This window comes from Cherax quadricarinatus, chromosome 4 (genome assembly GCF_038502225.1).
Source record: "Cherax quadricarinatus isolate ZL_2023a chromosome 4, ASM3850222v1, whole genome shotgun sequence".
NCBI lineage: Eukaryota > Metazoa > Arthropoda > Malacostraca > Decapoda > Parastacidae > Cherax > Cherax quadricarinatus.
In genome coordinates, this window is record NC_091295.1 from 56,802,584 (window position 1) to 56,821,964 (window position 19,381).

Below are 19,381 nucleotides of genomic sequence, written 5' to 3' on the forward strand. Positions count from 1 at the left end.
CTCATGACTTCATTCAAAAAGAACTAAGCAGGTTAAACCCAACTAAGAGCACAGGCCCTGATAACATCCCGTCTAAGTTCCTAAAAGATGGTGCTTCTGAACTGTCACTCCCTATTGCTCACATAATAAATCTATCAATCGCCACTAATACCGTACCGGAGGGGTTCAAGTAGGCCAGAGTTACTCCTATCTTCAAGAAAAATAGTAGGTCTGATGTAAGCAACTATAGGCCTGTTAGTATACTCAGTATAATATCTAAAATTCTAGAGAGGGCGGTGTATTCTCAAGTAGTTAAGTACCTTAATGACAACAACATTCTCCATAGCTATCAATCGGGCTTTAGAAGATCCTACTCAACCGACACCTCCCTTATTAATCTGATGGATTACCTGAGAACTGAAATGTCAAAGGGGAACCTCATAGGTATGGTAACCTTAGACCTGCAAAAGGCCTTCGATACTGTCAACCACAATATATTATGTAATAAACTTCAAGCTATCGGTATAGGTTCTGTAGACTGGTTTAAGTCCTACCTTAGCAACAGGAGACAAATAGTCAAAATCAACAAAACAGAATCAGAACCCCTGCCGATAACATGTGGAGTTCCCCAAGGTAGTATTCTGGGTCCCTTATTATTCTTATGTTATGTCAATGATATGCCTATCAGTGTCAAGTGCAAACTCCTACTGTATGCAGATGACAGTGCTCTGTTAGTGTCAGGTAAAGACCCACAAGATATTGCTAATGTTTTAACACTGGAACTGGAGTCCTGCAGCAAATGGTTAGTAGACAACAAACTATCATTACACCTAGGGAAAACTGAAGCCATTCTCTTTGGCACGAAACATAAACTGAGAAGTGTAAATAATTTTAATGTTCAATGTAATGGGGAGCCCATCACTTTGGTTTCATCAGTAAAATATTTGGGAATCCCCTTTGACCCATGCATGTCAGGAGAATTGATAGGGAACAGTGTAGTAAAGAAAGCGAATGCCAGACTGAAGTTCCTGTATAGACAAGCACAGTGTCTACCTACTGAGGCTCGCAGGACCCTATGTCTAGCCCTTATACAATGCCATATGGATTACGCTTGCTCTTCTTGGTACTCTGCCTTGACAAAAAAACTGAAAGATAGACTGCAAATCACCCAGAACAAAATCGTAAGATTCATCCTGGGGCTGGGACCAAGAGAACATGTAGGCCAGGATGAATTACAGCAGTTGGATATGCTGAATGTTGAAGACAGAGTAAAACAACTGAAGCTAAATCATGTTTATAAAATTGCTCACAAACAATGTCCAGAATATCTTGCTGTCAATTTTGTCTAGGTTGGGAACCAAAGCAATCATTGTACTAGGGGGAGAGAGCACAACTTTGTAGTACGCACAGTCAGTGGCCAGGCTTCAAACACCTTTTATTGTACAGCAATAAAGGAATGGAACAGACTGCCCGCACATGTCAAAGCCAGTCATAGCATGAACCAGTTCAAGAAGAGTTCCAAAAGGTGTCTGATGAATGTAGCTACAGAAAGGGAGGGGAATGATTTTCTATTTTTTAGCTAACATACGTGTAAATTTTACCTTATTCCTAGTAATGACCCTCGTATTGTAGATAGTCTTAATGACCTTGGTGTAGTAGATAGTCTTTTTCGTATGATAATAAGATGTTATCTTCATTGTAGAATAATAAGAAAATATTATAACCTTTATATTATAATAATAAGGTAAAAGGACCCCAATGGAAATAAGTCACTCTGTCTGACTTTTTTGGGTTATCCCAGGTTCTCTACACATATTCTGTTATGTATGATAATTCTATGTAACTGTATTTGTGTATACCTGAATAAACTTACTTACTTACTTACTTACACACTCACACACACACACACACACACACACACACACACACACACACACACACACACACACACACACACACACACACACACACACATATATATATACACACAGACACACCCACACACATACACACACACACACACTCTTATACACACACACACACACTCACTCTTCACACACACACACACACACACACACACACACACACACACACACACACACACACACACACACACACACACACACACACACACACACACACACACACACACACACACACACACACACACACACACACACACACACACACACACACACACACACACACACACACACACACACACACGCCTAGTGTCTAATCGACATGTGCCTAGGACAAAATGGTAACTAACACACACAAACACACACACACACACACACACACACACACACACACACACACACACACACACACACACACACACACACACACACACACACACACACACATTTATAAACCACTGTAAATGTGCAAAATTATCATAATGAAGTTGATATTATAATGTTTTATTTTTAGATCTCTATAATCTTTATACTAGAATAAATGATTTTAATAACCACGAAATTCAGGTACAATGTGTAGATTTTAATAAGGTGGAAACCTGTATGGAAATTTATGTTGCATCATCTCTAATTAAAACCTGAAAAATCTCAGGAAGCGGTTGGGATGTGGGCTGGTCGTCATAGCAACGGTCCAATCCAAAACTTTTCCAACTTACGTAGATGGCATAAATCAGGGGTTCGTTAAGTGCTGGTCTTATACTTCCTGGTGGAGAACTACCCTAAATGATGCCATGTATATTAAACACACCTAGCAAGGGGACAGTCAAGTCTTTGTGAAGGTAAGGCATATTACTGCTTGATCGAAATGTGTTTATATATATATATATATATATATATATATATATATATATATATATATATATATATATATATATATATATATATATATATATATATATATATATATGTATATAAATATATATATATATATATATATATATATATATATATATATATATATATATATATATATATATATGTGTGTGTGTATGTATATGTATACATATATATATTTATATATATATGTATGTACATATATATATATATATATATATATATATATATATATATATATATATATATATATATATATATATATATATGTCGTGCCGAATATGTAAAACTGGTCAATTAGCAAGAACTCATTTAAAATTAAGTCCTTTCTAAAAATTTCTCTTATACGTTTAAAGATATATTTTTTTCATTAATGTTAATGTAAAGATTTTTAATTTTGCACCTAAAGAATCTTAGAAAACTTACCTAACCTTATTATAACAAGTGCAATTTATTTTAGCCTAATCGTACTAAATATATTTTGTATACGTTTACAGTAATTTAATACTAAACAAACACAACGAAATATATATTTTTTCGTTATGTTTAGAATGATTTTTGCGAAATTATTGCATACACAAGTTTTCACTTGTCCTATATGGCAAGATGAGCGTTGCTATTTAAGCCAAGATCGCAAGTTCTGCTTATTCGGCACGACATAATATATATTTAACAAGTCGGCTGTCTCCCACCGAGGCAGGGTGACCCAAAAAGAAAGAAAATCCTCCCCCAAAAAATACTTTTATCATCATTCAACACTTCCACGTCATTCACACATAATCATTGTTTTTGCAGAGGTGCTCAGAATACAACAGTTTAGAAGCATATACGTATAAAGATATACAACATATCCCTCCAAACTGCTAATATCCCAAACCCCTCCTTTAAAGTGCAGGCATTGTACTTCCCATTTCCAGGACTCAAGTCCGGCTATATAGAAATAACCGGTTTCCCTGAATCCTTCACTAAATATTACCCTGCTCACACTCCAACAGATCGTCAGGGCCCAAATACCATTCGTCTCCATTCACTCCTATCTAACACGCTCACTCACGCTTGCTGGAAGTCCAAGCCCCTCGTCCACAAAACCTCCTTTAACCCCCTCCCTCCAACCTTTTCGAGGACGACCCCTACCCCTCCTTCCTTCCCCTGCAGATTTATACGCTCTCCATGTCATTCGACTTTGATCCATTCTCCCTAAATGACCAAACCACCTCAACAACCCCACTTCAGCCCTCTGACTAATACTATTATTAACTCCAAAGCTTCTCCTAATTTCCACACTCCGAATTTTCTGCATAATATTTACACTACACATTGCCCTTATGTGTGTGTGTGTGTTTGTGTGTATATATATGTGTGTGTGTGTGTGTGTGTGTGTGTGTGTGTGTGTGTGTGTGTGTGTGTGTGTGTGTGTGTGTGTGTGTGTGTGTGTGTGTGTATGTGTGTGTACTCACCTCACCTATTTGTACTCACTTATTTGTGGTTGCAGGGGTCGAATCTTAGCTCCTGGCCCCGCCTCTTCACCGGTTGCTACTGGGCCCTCTCTCTCCCCGCTCCATGAGCTTTATCAAACCTCGTCTTAAAACTGTGTATGGTTCCTGCCTCCACTACGTCATTTTCTAGGCTATTCCACTGCCTTACAACTCTATGACTGAAGAAATACTTCCTAATATCTCTCTGACTCATTTGTGTCTTCAACTTCCAATTGTGGCCTCTTGTTTCTGTGTCCCCTCCCTGGAACATCCTGTCCTTGTCCACCTTGTCTATTCCACGCAGTATTTTATATGTCGTTATCATGTCTCCCCTGACCCTCCTGTCCTCCAGTGTCGTCAGGCCGATTTCCCTTAATCTTTCTTCATAGGACATTCCCCTTAGCTCTGTGTGTGTGTGTGTGTGTGTGTGTGTGTGTGTGTGCGTGTGTGTGTGTTTGTGTTTGTATGTGGGTGTGTGTGTTTGTATGTGCTTGTGTGTATGTGTTTGTGTGTGTGTACTCACCTAATTGTACTCAATTGTGGTTTCAGGGGTCGAGACTCAGCTCCTGTGTGTGTGTGTGTGTGTGTGTGTATGTCGTGCCGAATATGTAAAACTGGTCAATTAGCAAGAACTCATTTAAAATTAAGTCGTTTCTAAAATTTTCTCTTATACGTTTGAAGATATTTTTTTTCATTTATGTTAATGTAAAAATTAATAATTTTATACCAAAAGAACCTTAGAAATCTTACTTAAGCTTATTATAACAAGCGCAATTTAATTTAGCCTAATCCAACTAAATATATTTTAAATAAGTTTACACTAATTTAATAATAAATAAACACATTGATATATATGTTTTTTCGTTAGAGTCAGAATGTTTTGTGCGAAATTATTGCATACACAAATTTTCGCTAGCGTTATTCGGCAAGAAGAACGTTGCTATTTAAGCCAAAATCGCAAGTTTTACCTATTCGGCACGAAATATATATATATATATATATATATATATATATATATATATATATATATATATATATATATCGGGAGGATAGCCAAGGTGAGAGAAGAAGCCGCGAAAAGCGGAAATTTCAGAGTCGAGAAAAGAGTCACAGATGTGGAAGGCATCAAAGATGAAGGAAATAAAAACGTTTCTTGACAGAAGGAGCAAGTAAGACAATTTGTTAATGCACATAACACTGTGCATAGGCTTCCGATAAAGAAGAAATGAAAATTCTACCACAGTGGTAAACGTGAACATCAATGTAAGGAAGCAAAGAGCTTAAGTCTAATTCAGCTCCGAATTTGATAGGAGCAAAATTGCGAAGGACATCAAGAAAAGACTGAGAGAGATTAGAATCATAAGACCAAAGAGAGAAGACGTCGTCTGTAACGAAGGACATGTCCCAGTAGTACGAAGTAGAACAGTTTCCCAATACTCAGTGTAAAGTTTAGCAAGTATAAGGAATAAAGGAAAGCCAAAGGTTTGAAAATATAAGTTACCTTGAAATTACAGAAAAAAAAGAGTCCATAAAAAGACGAATAAGATAAAGAAAGACATCAGTTGGTTTAGGGAGATGAAGTAGTCCTTCAGCATTGAGAACATCAAGAGGAACATTAATAAAGAGAGACTCATAGGCTCATCGTCAAGACTTAGCATGTTACAGGTCGAGTGTGGCTGAAAATGTTCAATGAAGTCCTAAGAGTGACTGAGGTGAGAAGGAGAAAAAGAGCCCAAAAAAAGGAGTGAGACTATTTGCCAGCCAGAACGCATTAGGACAAGACAGAACCTCTAGAGGAAATGATGGGGCAAAGAGAAATACCAGATTTATGGATTTAGGAAGACCATAGACAGATAATACGGAAACGTTGAACAAGATCAAAATCGGAAGGACAGAGATTAGACAGTTAGAGAAAGCTAAGGTTAACCTTCAGCTTTTCAGGAATAATCCAAGTAATTGAGAATAACCACTGTATTCTCTTTGTCAGAAAGAAGGGTAGCAATATCAGTAGATCAGAGAAGTAAAGGCAAGTTGATAGCGACAAGATAGGTGGTGATTCTTGGAAAATAAGCCTATAAAGGGCATGAACGAGAGCACCATGAATAGGTAACATGTAAGGGATACCCTGAGACTGAGAGAGAGTGGTTGACGGAATCAAAGGGGCAAATCAGATCCATGCCAGCATGAGGACTGGGTAAGGTGACAAAGGAAAGAACAAAATTAAGAGCTTAAAAATGATGTTGGGTTAAGTGCGGCAGAGGTAAGATTAGTAACATCCAGCGAGAGAGGATATGGACCAGGGACTCAGAGATAAAACGGTGAAATTTGTTCTGGAAGGCAGTAGAGAACAAAATATGTATTCGCCTTACCGACACCGACAGTGATCTTGTTCTGCCATGTCAGAGATCATAGCCGTCCTATTAACTGATTCTCTGCTGAAACTATCTACCTTTCAAGCGCTCCAACACACGTCTTGTCGAATTACCCTTTATACATATCTTTACTAACACGAAACTTACTTCAGTCCGTGTTGTTCTACAACACGGAAGTACCGGAAGACCTTCCATTGTGACCTCCCAACACTATCACCACCACCAAGACTACCATCAACACTACCACCGCCAAGACTACCATCAAAACTACCACCACCAAGACTACCATCAACACTATCACAACCAAGACTACCATCAACACCGCCAAGACTACCATCAACACTATCACAACCAAGACTACCATCAACACCGCCAAGACTACCATCAACACTACCACCACCAAGACTACCATCAACACTACCACCACCAAGACTACCATCAACACTATCACAACCAAGACTACCATCAACACCGCCAAGACTACCATCAACACTATCACCACCAAGACTACCATCAACACCACCAAGACTACCATCAACACTATCACAACCAAGACTACCATCAACACCACCAAGACTACCATCAACAATATCACCACCAAGACTACCATCAACACTATCACCACCAAGACTACCATCAACACCACCAAGACTACCATCAACACTATCACAACCAAGACTACCATCAACACTATCACCACCAAGACTACCATCACCACCACCAAGACTACCATCAACACTATCACCACCAAGACTACCATCACCACCACCAAGACTACCATCAACACTATCACCGCCAAGACTACCATCACCACCACCAAGAATACCATCAACACTATCACCACCAAGTCTACCATCAACACTATCACCACCATACTACCATCAACACCACCAAGACTACCATCAACACTACCACCGCCAAGACTACCATCAACACCACCAAGACTACCATCAACACTACCACCACCAAGACTACCATCAACACCACCAAGACTACCATCAACACTACCACCACCAAGACTACCATCAACACTACCACCACCAAGACTACCATCAACACTACCACCACCAAGACTACCATCAACACTACCACCACCAAGACTACCATCAACACTACCACCACCAAGACTACCATCAACACTATCACCACCAAGACTACCATCAACACTACCACCACCAAGACTACCATCAACACTACCACCACCAAGACTACCATCAACACTATCACCACCAAGACTACCATCAACACTACCACCACCAAGACTACCATCAACACCACCAAGACTACCATCAACACTACCACCACCAAGACTACCATCAACACTACCACCACCAAGACTACCATCAACACCACCACCACCAAGGTTATAATAATCACCATCACCACCACAATCAATCATCACCATCATAACCACTATCAGTCACCACCAGCAATCATAGTACAAGGGGGAGACAGCACAACTTTACAGTACCCACAGTCAGTGGCCAGGCTTCAAACACCTTTTATTGTACAGTAATAAAGGAATGGAACAGACTGCCTGCACATGTCAAAGCCAGTCATAACATAAACCGGGTCAAGAAGAGAGCCAAAAGGTGCCTAATGAATGTAGCGACAGAAAGGAAGGAGAATGATTTTTTATTTTTTTTAGCTAACACACATGTAAATATAAATAACTCATTTTACCTTATTCCTAGTATATCTTCTTTATAGTATAATAATAAGATATTATCTTCTTTATAGTATAATAATAATGTATTAAAAGGACCCCAATGGAAATAAGTCACTTTGACTTTTTTGGGTTATCCTAGGTTCTCTACACATATGCTGCTTGTAATAAAGTTGGTAGAATTACCGACAATATGTAAAGTAAAAGGACACAAGTGCAACTAATGTGACATTTATTGTGGCAACGTTTCGCTCTCCAGGAGCTTTATCAAGCCTGATAGCGAAACGTTGCCACAATAAATGTCACATTAGTTGCACTTGTGTCCTTTTACTTTACATATGCTGCTATGTACGCATGGGTCAGTAGGCCTGGTGCAGTGTTCCTTCTTTTTTATGTTCTTATGTTCTTGTGTATGATAATCTATGTAATTGTATTTGTGTATGCCTGAATAAACTTACCACCAAGACTACCACCAACACCACCACCACCAAGACTACTATCAACACCACCAAGATGTTACAAAAAACGCGATTTCTAATAAGCTTGGAGATCTCCAGTGAATACTAGAAAGGACTGCTCTTCTAGCATCCAGCCTGTTACTGGGTTTTCGTAACAATTAGTCAATATCCTGGTCCAATTATCCATTAGAATTCAATAAGAATTAATAGTGCTTCAAGATTACAACTGGTAGGCTACTAACTAGAGAAATTAAAATTTAATAAATTTATTAAGTATAGTCTAGAGGTATATTATCAAATTAAATTAAATTAATCAGTTCAAACAAATTAATAATAATCACTTCTCTCGTGTACAGTAGTATTGTGCTGAAAGCACATATCACATTTATAAGTCTTAAGTATCGTCTGGTACATTAACATTTAATAATACAAATAAGTGTGTGTATGTGTGTAAGTTCGCTATGTCTCAAGACTCGACTAGACTTAAACAAGTGACTGACAAAGTCCTCAAACAAACTTCTTGACCAACTGGTAATCAGAACAGTCTGCTTGAACAATAAAACGACTGTTAAGCTCAATAGCAATATAACAAGCAAAAGTGACACAGAATCAGGAACAAGGGGATAATATAAAGACACTAAGTAGGGACCATCAGCAGATCCTCCACCAAAGTCACCAAACTCCCATAATACTGAATCTAAGTTCAGCATAAGAAAATCCCCAACTGTGACAGTACACAGATACCAGTACAAGTTAGGTCAGAAGCTACAGCTCAGACCTGAGTTGCTCAGAGTGTCTATGCGACACACAACCTCAGTACAACGTCGAAAATCACTAAGTCTATATGATGTTCTGTGAACAGAGTCTCACAGAACCTACAACAATACTGAGACAGAGACGATCTTCCAACAAGGGCCAATAAGGGAGATTTAGGCACTTCTTGTCTGGAATACGTCCAACCACCAAGAGAGTCTAGACCAGACTGAATACTTCAGGCGAGGTGTGTACACCCATCTCCTCGATCACGTGATAGCTCTGTGGACAGTTGCTGCCCAGCAACAACGAGAAGCCGGCAGAGAAACGAGCAAAGAGCGATAATTACAGTAGTTAGACAATCAAGACTTGAACTATGAGCACATAATAATATGTTACATCCTACCTAACAAAAGTAACTAAGTCAAATAATAATATAAAGCAATATATTTACGATTTAGCTATTATCGCAAATATAAGCAATATAAAATTATATGAAAAGGTAATATACATTATATACATATGCATAATATACATCATATACATTGTAACCCATTCAGGGGTTGCAACACCCCCCAACACGACAAACGGTCGCACTAGGAGTTATGTTAATGTCTTTCACATTATTACTGATTACTCATGTCACATTAATAACACAATTTAATAAAAAAAATAAATCAGAGTCAATCTTGTGCCAAGCACTTCTATAATTTCAGTGTCTCTATCACTAAGTTATGCCCCTAGTACTAGGGCAGTACACAGTACTGTATCTCTGCATACTCGTGGTTATGTACATCAGTGTAGAGACAGGATAGCATAGACAAGCATGACACGTTGAGGCTCGATCATAGTAGAGGAGACTGCATATAAAGAATAGTCTTGTGCGATAGACAGGAGACAGCATTCCACTCTTAAGTAGTGGTTGTGGAATGCTATGCAGTATGGACATTTGAGTATGAAACAGCTTAAGGTGTGTTGTGAGGGGGGGTCTGCGGCAGGACAGTGTTCCGCCACTCAGTAACATCGCCCACACAACACTACAAACTCATCACTCAGCTTCTTTCTCCTCACACATATATCCCCACTACTGTGAATATATAAATAGTTTAATTAGACATGAGTATATATAATTAACATGGGCTGGAGAGATTAAGTTACTTTACTGAATTTGACATAGCAAGTAACAAAAGGTATTTGGGCATAAAATTACGTTAATTTAATGTAACTGATAATTATTAAGGACGTGACAGAGCGTCAGCAATTACATTACAATGACCACTTATATGTTTTATACTAATACAGTAAGGTTGGATTCTGAGTGCCCACCTCATGATCCTAGCATTTTTACTCTTCATAGTATTTATATAAGTGAGTGAATTGTGGTCTGAAAAAGCGTTAATTTTAAATGGGAAAGTGCCCAAATACACGTCAAAATGTTCCAAGGACACCACAAGAGCTAGAGCCTCTTTCTCAATAGTGGCATAATTTTTCTGGTGTCGTTTGAGCTTAGATGAATAGTAACATATAGGATGGAGAATGTCAGTGGATGTTGACTGTTGGAGCAGCACAGCACCCACTGCATAACCACTTGCATCTATATGTAAAAAGAAGGGAAGATTGAAATTAGGACTCCTCAACACAGGAGCAGAGGAGAGCAAATGTTTCAATCTTTTGAACGAGTCTGAACAATCTCTAGTCCAGATGAACTGAGCTTTGCTACTAGTAAGCTCAGTGAGAGGAGCTGCAATCTGAGAAAAGTTTGGACAGAACCTGCGATAATATCCTGCCATACCCTTGAATCTCTGTACTCCCCTCCTATCCTGTGGCACTGGAAGTTCAGAAATTGCACGAACCTTAGCCTCAATAGGAGCAACCTCACCTTGGCCAATACAAAAGCCTAGATAGGTAATCTTGGCTTGACCAAAACTACATTTAGCTAAGATAACAGTGAAGTTGTAGTGCGCCAGTCTCTCAAACAATGCTCTGAGACACGTCAAGTGCTGTTCCCACTCGTCACTGTACACCACTAAGTCGTCAAGGTAGGCTTCTACTCCCTCTAAGTTGTGGGTCAACTTGTTCATTATATATTGGAATGAAGAAGCCGCGTTACATAGGCCGAAGGGAGTGACGAGGTAGTTAAACAATCCATCTTGAACAGTAAAAGCAGATATTTCTTGAGCACGTTCAGTAAGTGGGACTTGATAATAGCCTCGTAAGAGATCTAAATGGCTGACAAACTGGGCTCCTGACACACGGTCAATAAGTCGTCAATGCGAGGTAGAGGATAACCATCAGGCAAGGTGACAGAGTTCACTTTCCTGTAATCAGTGCACATCCTGAAACTACCATCAGGTTTAGGCACTAAAATACATGGAGATGCCCATGGACTTTTACTGCGCTCAGTAAGTTCGTGAGATAACAGAAAATCAACCTCTTCTCTCAATGCTTTATGCTTCGTTGGACTTATCCTATATGGTGATTGCTTAATGGGTGATGCTCCCTGTACATCAACGTCATGAACACCCAGAGTACAACATTTAGGAACATCACTGAACAACTCAGGGAAATGCAAAATCATGTTTTTAATATCACCAGCTTTATCAATCCCAAGATTACTAAGAAAATTGTCTAGTGATTGTAGAGTCACTGAATTTTCTAAACGCACCTCTATACCTCTAGAGATGTCAGGTAGATTGACGTTTTCTTCCTCTGTCCTAGGAAGAATAGATGTAGTAGGTAGAGGACTAGCGTAGTATGTCTTAAGCTCGTTAACATGGTACACATGATTAGATTTCTTTTTCCCAGGCGTACGAACCAAATAATTTACGTCGCTAAGCTTTTTCACTACTTCCAGGGGACCATCATACCTGGCTTGTAGAGCATGACCTGGTACTAATTTCTGAGCCATCACCTTATCTCCTGCTTTAAAAGAGCGAGAGACAGCACGCTTGTCATAATGTTGCTTCATTCTAGCTTGGGCTGAAACTAGGTTTTTTGAAGCTAGCTCTCTAGCGGCTGTCAAATGTTGCTGCATTAATGAAGATGAAGTGCTCAATGATGAATTTGATTTTCCTGTCCACACGTCTTTTAACACTGCGAGAGGACTACGCACTTGGTGTCCGAATATTAATTCAAACGGACTAAACCCGAGACTTTCTTGCTCACTTTCTCTCATAGCAAACAGAAGAAAAGGCATACCCTCATCCCAGTCTCTAGAAAAATGTTCACAATAAGCTCTCATCATGGACTTCAATGTCTGATGAAATCTCTATATAGCACCTTGTGACTGTGGATGATAACTGGTTGAAAGTACAGACTTTATTCCTAGGTGGGATAATGCTTCTCGAAAGATCTTAGAAGTGAAGTTAGATCCCTGATCTGATTGTATCTCTTGTGGCAATCCAACCTGGAAGAAAAATTTCATCAGTGCTCTCACAATAACACGAGCATTAATTTTTCTCATAGGAATAGCTTCGGTATAGCATGTTGCAGCGTCCATAATAGTAAATAAGTATTGGTTCCCTAGTTTGGTTCTAGGCAAAGGACCAACACAATCAATAATAAGACGTGAGAATGGTTCACCATCCAAGGTGATAGAAATGAGAGGTGCAGGTGGAGGTGTGTGTGCTGGTTTGCCTGTCACTTGACACACGTGGGAACGTCACACATGAATCAGCTACTGTTTCCTTCATCTTTGGCCAAGTAAAATGTTTTGCCAGTTTACCGAGTGTCTTCTTGACACCCAAATGTCCTCCAATGGGACTATTGTGAGCAAAATCAATGGCTTGTTCACGAAATGTAACTGGTAACACTATGAGATGCTTGACTGTGGTGGAAACACTATCAGCTGACAACTTATATGTATTTTTCTCCATCAGTACACCGTTACTATAATAGTAACAATTATCGAGATCCTTTGCTTCACTCTCAGTAACTGCTATATCTCTCAGTCTTTCCAGTGACTGATCAACAAACTGATCCTTTATTAAATCATCACGAGTTAGAAATTTAACGTCAGTTGTGTCCTGACTAGGTTGATGACCTGGGGGAGTCAATGTTAATGATCCTGGGCGCAGAGCGTCACTGAATAACATATTCAAGCCCAAATCATTGTCATCCACTAACTCAACAGGAGACAAGGATGGTTGTTGTATCTTTGACATAGCTCTAGTAATTGCGCTGAGAGGAAATAAAATAGGCTTCTCTCTACAAGCTTCAATGGCATAATTATCATCAGTGTTATTATCAATCACAAGTGGCTCCTTAAATATACCAGCATGAAGGATATCGTTCCCTATCAACAAGTCCACTGACCTGATGGGAAATACACCACTGGATATACCCACTGAAATATAACCAGTATAATAGCTTGTTTCAATGTAAACTTTGTGAAGAGGTACTTTTATAACAGCCCCACCATAGACTTCTAACAATACATCTATCTTGCAATAGGTATCATCAGTTATGGGCAGTACATCTTCTTTTCTGTTACAATAGGTACATTTAACTTTCTTCTCGATATCAGACTTCTGTCTAACCAAAGAGACAGATTCAGGATTGTGAGTTTTCCTGGCAAAGGTACGAGAAGTTACAGTAGCAGGTATATCAGGCCGGCAATGAGCAGCTGATTTAGATTGCCAACTTCTAGGACAATTTTTAGTTACCTTGTTTCTCTGTGTTTTAGTAAGTACAAGTTTGTGAGAAATCTCATAATTGTCTGCTAAGGCTGCAGTTTCCAGAATATCCGAGGTAGTATGATCGATCAGATATTCTTGTATATCAGCAGACATACAGTTGTTAAACTCTTCGTGAAGTAACAACTGAACAAGGCTGTCGTAGTTGTAACATTTAGCAGCTCTAGACCATCTCTCAAATGCAACTTTTTTCTCACGAGCAAACTCTACACAAGTTTGATCTTGTCGTCATTGTAACTTATGAAATGCATGTTGATAACTTACTGGTAACAAGTTATATGTCTCTAGAATAGTTTGCTTGACAGCATCATAACTAATGTACTTGGCAAATGGTAAAGCAGCAGTACAAGTTTGACCTCTTCCTGTCAAAGCTGTGTGCAACAAGGTAGCCCAGTGCTTACATGGCCAGTTCATAGCACGTGCCTGGTTCTCAAACACATCAAAATAGGTGTCTAAGTAACTTTCAAAAAACTTAGGAACCATAGAGGCAGCTTTCTGCACATTAAATGTGTCCTGTGATCTATTAGTCCGTTGTCTTCCAAGACGAACATTTTCTCTCTGGAAATCTTCTTCGTTCAATTTCCTCTGTGCCTCTATTTGTGCAGTCTGCAACATAATGAGGCATTCCAACCTCTCAAATTGTTCCGCAGAGATAGGACCAGTGGGTAACGGAGGAGTAAGGACTCTAACGAATTAGTCTGGACGGTCTTTAGGTCGGGCACCTTGTCCAGCCATCCCTAGAGAGTCTAGATCTGGTCTAGGATAAGTAAATACAGGTGAAACATACACGGTACTAGTATGAGGCTGAGTCATACTACCTGCTACACTCTGTACTATTGTGTCAGTGAGGCAGGAAGGCGTGAACGAGAACAAAATTTCTCTAGGCTCAGACACTTCTGCCTTAGTTGCTCTCTCTTCTAAGTCATCAAATAGTCATACTTCCTAATTCTGACCCTAGGCTTTCTGTATCTGAATCATAATCAGACATCTCTGTATGAGCAGGAAACAAAATATCTTTAATTAACGCTCTGACAGTTTCTGCGGTGTAATTCCTGTTATACGCCACACCGAGATATTTGGCTACTCGCCAACATGTCTGAAGTTTTAATGTACTCAAGGCCGGGCCACCACTTGGAAAAGGCCCGGGCCGGGAGAATACCGGCGAATATTTAATAATAATAATAATGTACTCAACCCAGACAAAGTCAGAGTATCACTTAATTGTTTCACTTTGGCATACATCACGAAAATAAATGTACTACGAGAGAGTGATTATGGGAAACTACAATCCTAATAGGAATTTTAGTGTAGGTTGTCTTAGAGCTAGAACTCATAAACAGTATTTCCATCTCCTTGGATCAAGAGACTCAGTCAAGTACATACATCCGCCTAGTATGTTGTACAAGACTAAACTCAAAGTCTTCAGATTAGGAAAGTACTCAACGTGTTTGAATAACTATGGTCAAACTGGACAATTTCTCCAACACCTTGGATCAAGAGCCTCCCGAACAGGCCCCCATTTGTTACAAAAAACGCGATTTCTAATAAGCTTAGAGATCTCCAGTGAATATTAGAAAGGACTGCCCTTCCAGCATCCAGCCTGTTACTGGGTTTTCGTAACAATTAGTCAGTATCCTGGTCCAATTATCCATTGGAATTCAATAAGAATTAATAGTGCTTGAGGATTACAACTAGTAGGCTACTAACTAGAGAAATTAAAATTTAATAAATTTATTAAGTATAGTCTAGAGGTATATTATCAAATTAAATTAAATTAATCAATTCAAACAAATTAATAATAATCACTTCTCTCGTGTACAGTAGTATTGTGCTGAAAGCACATATCACATTTATAAGTCTTAAGTATCGTCTGGTACATTAACATTTAATAATACAAATAAGTGTGTGTATGTGTGTAAGTTCGCTATGTCTCAAGACTCGACTAGACTTAAACAAGTGACTGACAAAGTCCTCAAACAAACTTCTTGACCAACTGGCAATCAGAACAGTCTGCTTGAACAATAAAACGACTGTTAAGCTCAATAGCAATATAACAAGCAAAAGTGACACAGAATCAGGAACAAGGAGATAGTATAAAGACACTAAGTAGGGACCATCAGCAGATCCTCCACCAAAGTCACCAAACTCCCATAATACTGAATATAAGTTCAGCATAAGAAAATCCCCGACTGTGACAGTACACAGATACCAGTACAAGTTAGGTCAGAAGCTACAGCTCAGGACCTGCGTTGCTCAGAGTGTCTATGTGACACACAACCTCAGTACAACGTCGAAAATCACTAAGTCTATACGATGTTCTGTGAACAGAGTCTCACAGAACCTACAACAATACTGAGACAGAGACGATCTTCCAACAAGGGCCAATAAGGGAGATTTAGGCACTTCTTGTCTGGAATACGTCCAACCACCAAGCGAGTCTATACCAGACTGAATACTTCAGGTGAGGTGTGTACACCCCCCCTCGATCATGTGATAGCTCCGTGGACAGTTGCTGCCCAGCAACAATGAGAAGCCGGCAGGGAAATGAGCAAAGAGCGATAATTACAGTAGTTAGACAATCAAGACTTGAACTATGAGCACATAATATGTTACATCCTACCTAACAAAAGTAACTAAGTCAAATAATAATATAAAGCAATATATTTACGATTTAGCTATTATCGCAAATATAAGCAATATAAAATTATATGAAAAGGTAATATACATTATATATATATACATAATATACATCATATACATTGTAACCCATTCAGGGGTTGCAACACAAGACTACCACCAACACCACCACCAAGACTACCACCAACACCACCACCAACACCACCACCAAGACTACCACCAACACCACCACCAAGACTACCACCAACACCACCAAGACTACCATCAACACCATCACCACTATCAAGACTAACACCAGCACCACCACCAAGACTAACACCATCACCACCACCAAGACTACCATCAACACCATCACCACCAAACACCAAGACTACCACCAACACCACAACCACCACCGAGACTACCATTAACACCAAGATTGCCATCAACACCATCACCACCAAGACTACTACCATCAACACCATCGCCACCACTAAGACTACTACCACCAACACCATCACCACCACCAAGACTACTACCATCAACACCATCACCACCACCAAGACTACTACCATCAACATCACCACCACCAAGACTACCACCATCACCACCACCAAGACTACTACCACCAACACCATCACCACCACCAAGACTACTACCATCAACACCATCACCACCACCAAGACTACCACCATCACCATCACCACCACCAAGACTACTACCACCAACACCATCACCAAGACTACTACCATCAACACCATCACCACCACCAAGACTACTACCATCACCATCACCACCACCAAGACTACTACCACCAACACCATCACCACCACCAAGACTGCTACCAGCAACACCATAATCACCACCAAGACTACTACCACCAACACCATCACCACCACCAAGACTACTACCACCAACACCATCACCACCACCAAGACTACTACCACCAACACCATCACCACCACCAAGACTACTACCACCAACTGTTACAAAAAACGCGATTCTAAAAGCTTAGAGATCTCCAGTGAATACTAGAAAGGACTGCCCTTCTAGCATCCAGCCTGTTACTGGGTTTTCGTAACAATTAGTCAGTATCCTTGTCCAATTATCCATTAAAATTCAGTATTATTCAATAGTGCTTCAGGATTACAACTGGTAGGCTACTAACTAGAGAAATTAAAATTTAATAAATTTATTAATTCTAGAGGTATATTATCAAATTAAATTAATCAATCACAATAATGAAAATAATATCAATCTCTCGAGTTCAATATTATTGTGCTGAAAGCACATATCACACTTATAATTCTTAAGTACTGTCTGGTACATTAACATTTAATAAGATATTACAAATATGTACAAGTAAGTTTGTGTATGCATGTAAGTGCTCTAAGTAGTTCACTATGTCTCACGACTCGACTAGACTTAAACAAGTGACTGACAAAGTCCTCAAATAAACTAACTTCTTGACTGACTGGCAACCAGAACAGTCTGCTTGAACAATGAAAAGAATGCTAAGCCCAATAGCCATATAACAAGCGACTGCGACACAATCAGGATCAAGGAGATAATATAACGACACTAAGTAGGGACCATCAGCAGATTCTCCACAAAAGTTACAAAACTCCCATACTACTGAATCTAAGTTCAGCATAGGAAAAACCCTGACTGTGACAATACACAGAAACCAGTACAAAAATTAGGTCAGAAGCTATAGCTAAGGACCTGAGATGTTCAGAGTGTCTAAGCGACACACAACCTCAGTACAACGTCGAAAATCACGAAGTCTATACAATGTTCTGTGAACAGAGTTCTACAGAACTAACAAGAATAATGAGACAGACAATCTGTCCAACCACCAAACGAGTCTAGAGCAGACTGAATACTTCACGAGAGGTGAGGACACCCCCCCCCCTCGATCACGTGATAGCCCCGTGGACAGCACAGCTCAGAAGCCGGCAGTATAACGAGCGACAAGCGATAATTACAGTAGTTTGACAATCAAGACTTGAACTGAGCACATATTATGTACATCCTAACAACATAAGTCAAATAACAATATAACAGTCAAATAATAATATAAAGTCATATATTTACGATTTAGCTATTATCGCAAATATAAGCAATATAAAATTAAATGAAAAGGTAATATACATTATATATACATAATAATCATTGTAACCCATTCAGGGGTTGCAACACCAACACCATCATCACCACCAAGAATACTACCACCAACACCATCATCAAGACTACTACCATCAACACCATCACCACCACCAAGACTACCACCAACACCATCACCACCACCAAGACTGCTACCACCAACACCATCACCACCACCAAGACTACCACCAACACCATCACCACCACCGAGACTACTACCACCAACACCATCACCACCACCAAGACTACTACCACCAACACCATCACCACCACCAAGACTACTACCACCAACACCATCACCACCACCAAGACTACTACCACCAACACCATCACCACCACCAAGACTGCTACCACCAACACCATCATCACCACCAAGACTACTACCA